Source organism: Durio zibethinus, unplaced genomic scaffold (assembly GCF_047325235.1).
Source record: "Durio zibethinus cultivar Kanyao isolate XHJ-2024 unplaced genomic scaffold, ASM4732523v1 HiC_scaffold_134, whole genome shotgun sequence".
Taxonomy (NCBI): Eukaryota; Viridiplantae; Streptophyta; class Magnoliopsida; order Malvales; family Malvaceae; genus Durio; species Durio zibethinus.
The window spans coordinates 19,724-25,000 of record NW_028322757.1 but is presented as its reverse complement, the minus strand read 5'-3'; the positions used below and the strand labels follow the sequence as shown (position 1 = coordinate 25,000).

Here is a 5,277-nt window from a genome sequence, read left to right as displayed (position 1 = left end):
TTTTTTATCTATCCATTTTTTCTTTAGTTATTCACTAGAGCAATTATGATCTGGAAGTCGATCCGGGGCAAGTGTTCGGATCTATTATGACATATCCATGAGGCGCTCAACGGACCTTTTTTAATCTTATAAAACCTTTTCCGGACTTTACTTACATTGGTGCAAAAACAATTTTTTTGTGCAACCTGTGTATTGTATTCCTATCTTAATTAGAAGTTCCTAGATGGAGTTTTTTTTGTCTTACATAGATAGAACAAGGAATATTACTCTATCCCAACTCGCGTGAGCATTCATTACTAAGGGATACTCCAGTATTGATATTGAGTCATTCGAGGGGTTTTTATTCGTTTTAATAGAAGCAGAAAAGAAAATATTTTTTATTTTGCTATATCCGTGTATTACTTATCCTTACGAAATATCAGACGAAATAGAACGATTTTAGAAAGGATATAATGAAATTCTTTGATTGGTTTTTCCCAGAGAGAGAGAAATGATCTGACCGATGGGTCCAACAAAAACAAACAATTACACAATTAACAATTCCAATTAAATTAATATTTTTTAATATTTAAAGATTCAAATTGAATATGAATAAAAAATCTAATTTAATAATTTTAATGGTAAGGTAATTTAATTAAATGGATTTAATAGAATAAGAATAGAATTTAATAGTAATAGAATTTTCTAATTTCTAATTAGAATTTCTAATCCGAAAATAATAAATAAACAGAGAGCTCTTGTTCTTATTCGAAACGCCTCGTGATCTTTAACCAATTCTGCGCTTCAATATAATTACCAGGAGTAAGCGCTATAGCCTGTTTCCAATACTCAGCGGCTTGATCGAACCAAGCCTCCGCTATTTCAGAATCCCCCTGTCGAATGGCCTGTTCTCCCCGGTCGGAATAGGCGGGTCAATTCCTTCCCTTAGAACCGTACTTGAGAGTTTCCTACCTCATACGGCTCGGCAGTCAATTCTTTTGGTGTCCCATTTTTTTACCCTACCATATATCCAATTGAATGAGATTTCTCATAGATCCTATCGATTTGTCTCGGGTTAACCAAAAGAGGTTAATTACATGAGTTTCAAACTTTAATTTGGATTAAATTAATAATGAGTTTTATCTTTTCTCCCACCTTCAGAAAAATAAAGCATAGGCGTTTCGGGATTATCGTCCGTTAGATTTTTCTGAAAGGTAACTATCTCGGTTTCATATCATATATAAATTTATATAGAATCCTTGAAAAAGACTTCTTCCTCATAAAAAAGACTTACTGTCTTTGGGATCTGATGCTACACCGCTGCTCAATAACTTAGGGGATCGGCTCTATTACATAAGTTGATTCCTAATTTTTATCTCATATCATGACATAAATAAGCAGTTCTTATTTATTTTTATTGTATCGGCCCAAAACCTCGCTAATTGATCTTTACGGTGCTTCCTCTATCAATTAGATCCTTTATCCATAGAATAAAGTATCTAGGCATATATATTTCTTCATATTTTGACTTCTATGAAGTTTCTTTTTTTTTTTTCTTTTTTTGTTACAGCTGATAAAAATCGTTTTTTGGACGATGCAATATGTAGAAAGCCTATTTTATTTACTAGCGTATTTATTTACTAGCGTATTTGCTCTTTCTTTCCTTTTTTTTTTTATTTCTATAGTGGAGATAGTCGCACGTAATGACAGATCACAGCCATATTATTAAAAGCTTGTGGTAAGAACGGGTTTCGTTCTAGTGCTCGAAAATAATATTCTAAAGCTTTTGTATGTTCTCCGTTACTTGTGTGGATAAGGCCTATGTTATAGAGTATATAACTTCGATCATAGGGATCAATTTCTAGTCGCATAGCTTCATAATAATTCTGTAAGGCTTCCGCATAATTTCCTTCGGATTGAGCCGACATCCGTTACGGTCGTCATTCGATTCAACGAATTCTCCGTTCCAAAACCGTACGTGAGATTTTCACCTCATACGGCTCCTCCTTTATGTGCATAATGAGAATAATCCATGGAATTAAAAAAAAGGTCGAAATATTGTCATTATGAACTGAGCGGGGCTAATGTTTTTACAAGAAATCTCTAGCCAACCCTCTTGCAAAAGATCTTTTCTTACCATCAAGCGTGTTCGTACTAGATAAATAAAGTAAACTCCAACAATTTCTTTGTTCTCAACGCTCCTTAATTTCCAGGAATTAGTCACTTCAACAATCTTCGATGGTTATATGGGTATCCAAAGTACGAACAAGATGGATGTTTGTTGTCCCAACCATTTCTCTTAGTTCCGATCCCGATAAGGAAAGGGAATCCTTTATAACAATAACAAAGTTTTCGTGTTGTTGATTCCTAGATGTAGTGCTTCTTCCTCTATGCCGCCTATTGGTACTAGTGTAGTAGGGTTGACCCACAATACAGACCCATAGGTGTAACCTTTCGCTCAATACTCGAATCAACAATTGAAGCATCTGAGGTTGCATTAATCGGGGATACACGACAGAAGGAATTGCTTTATTTATAAACTTCACCTTCAACAAGCGTAGATTTCTTTTTTTTTTTCAATAGTCTTTTTTTTTTTTTTTCTATTCCGAATCATGTGTCTTTTTCCTAAGACTAAGAGCGGTAAAATAAAAATAAAAAAAAAAATATATATAAAATAATTAAAATATATAAAATAATTATAATTATATAATAATAATCAAATCGCACCATCTCTGTAATAAGTAAATGCCTCTTTTTCTCCTGAAGTTGTCGGAATTATTCGTAATAAGATATTGGCTACGATTGAAAAGGTCTTATCAATAAAATTTCCATTTATCCGCGATCTAGGCATAGGTAGCAATCCATTCTATAACTCTTTTCATTACCCCTTCGTGAGAAAAAAAAAAGGATCTCACAAACAAAGGAAGCGTACAGTACGAAATAACATAAAAGCAGACCCATTCCATAAAAAAAAAAAAAAAAAAGATATAGCCCTCTACTTTACTTCAATTTTTTTGGCAGGAATCAAGAAAAAAAAAAAAAAAGAAATATTTGAATCCTATTTTATTTCATCCAAATTTATTAGTATAAGAATTTATTAGTATAAGAATAAAATATAAAAAGAAAAAAGAATTATTACGATTTCATCGAAGTTGAAGAATCAAAAAATTTATCCTACGGATTAGGATAGATTAGCAAAATTAGAGAAGTTTTGATTAAATTATGATAAAAAGAGGAAAAATAATCGAATAATCGTTCTATGATGAAAATAAAATAACTGCCCTTTTTTGTGTTTTGTGCATAGCAGGTATACAACATATAATCAAATATAAAAATCCCTTAGAGGATTTATGAATTTGTAATAGATTTACAGAGTAAGAGGTTGTTGTTGAGAGATCTAAAACTGGAAAAGAATTTTAGAATTCTTATAGAAATGGGGAATTAGAGTCTAAAGAGAATTATGAACTAAAAATATCCATTAAGCATAGTCTAAAAAAAAAAAACCAATCGATTGATTTGATTCGTTTCAATTCATTGATTTAATCCAGTCCGGTAGAAATATCAGAAAAAAGATGGGAGTGCCTTTTTCGCAAACATGAATAGATATATATGGTATATGTTTATCGTATTATATTATTTATTTTTAACAGCCCCCTCACAAAAAAATTTCTTCGAGTCGGGAGGCTAAAGAAAAAGTGCTGAAAAAAGTGATGAAAAGTTTTCTATTTTTATAGCTAGTTTTCTAGTTAGAATTGATATTGTTCGTACCTCTCGAACAATCTAATATGAATAACTCGCTATTCGCTCGGGTTATCGGCCATAATAATTATGTAGGAGAGATGGCCGAGTGGTTCAAGGCGTAGCATTGGAACTGCTATGTAGACTTTTGTTTACCGAGGGTTCGAATCCCTCTCTTTCCGCACCTTCACCTAATTCGCCAATGTAACTGACTACAATGTATCAAATCAAATAAGAACAGATACTAAAGAGTTAGACCCTTCTTTGATATAGATTCTCTATTCCCAATTTCTTTTTAATACGGAATACGTAAAATAGCGTACAGGGGATGAAAATCTACCTACGGATCTATCATACATGAATAGGAGAAAAATAAAATTTCCGAATCAAATCCCTTACCCTGTCTTCCTTTACTTAACCTTAACTCAGGTGAAAAGGGAGCAGAACCCTTGTTTTGTTATTTTAGTTAGGTTTAAGTCTGACGAGAATAATATTCTACGACAAGCAATTCATTTATTTTCAAACCGACCCATTTCCTATCTATTATTTGATTGACTAATCCTTTATATTGTAATGTGTGAAGGGTCAAATGCTTTGGTAATTCCTCATGGGTGGATGAATCAAGATAATTTTGAATCAGAGTTCTAGATTTTTGTTCATCCCTCGCTGAAATAATATCTCGGGGTTTGCAGCGATAACTTGGTATATCTACTGTACGACCATTAACTAAAATATGTCTATGGTTAACTAATTGGCGGGCTTGAGGAATAGTTGAAGCCATACCTAATCGAAAAAGGATGTTATCCAAACGCATTTCAAGTAATTGTAGTAAAACCTGACCTGTTGACCCTTTTGCTTTTCTGGCAATACGAACGTATTTAAGTAATTGTCGTTCTGTAAGGCCATAATGAAAACGCAATTTTTGTTTTTCTTCTAAACGAATACGATATTGAGATTTTTTACCGGAGCGCGATCGGTTTCTAAGATCGCTTCCGGCTCTAGGACTTTTACTAGTTAGTCCCGGTAAAGCCCCCAGACGGCGTATTTTTTTGAAACGAGGCCCTCGGTAACGCGACATAAAGACTCCTTATTAATTTGAATTTTATTGAAATTTCATAAACCTAAATTAAAACTGAACTAAATGAAGCGAAATCGACTGAAGGATTGTACTACAAATATTAATGAGATGAATTGGATCAATATCCATACTTTTTTGTATTGTATATAATGTATATTGTATATAATGTATACAAAAAATAGAAATTAAAATAAAATATATATAATATATAAATATATTAAATATAAAATATATATTAAATATAAAATATAAAAATTAAAATCTAAAAATTAAACCAAAAAAAGTTTCCTTTTTTTTTTTCTTGATTTATTCTGCAAAGATCTAACTCCTCCAATTTTATTCCTAATTGAAAGTTTCTACGACATAATAAACGGATCGTTGACCTTTGGAAAGAAAAGGGGAAAAAGCTTTTTCAATGTTCTTTGATTTCAAAAAAACATTATCAATCATGTAAAAAAGTAAAAAAGCAAACAAATAGAGAA

At 31.9% G+C, this 5,277-nt stretch overlaps 1 non-coding gene across 1 annotated transcript; it reads left to right on the top strand.

Annotated features, from left to right (window-relative positions):
• Positions 1-3,812: 3,812 nt before the first annotated feature.
• On the top strand, positions 3,813-3,899 carry TRNAS-GGA (transfer RNA serine (anticodon GGA)). The gene has a single exon. It is a non-coding gene; the product is annotated as a tRNA-Ser (tRNA).
• Positions 3,900-5,277: the final 1,378 nt, after the last annotated feature.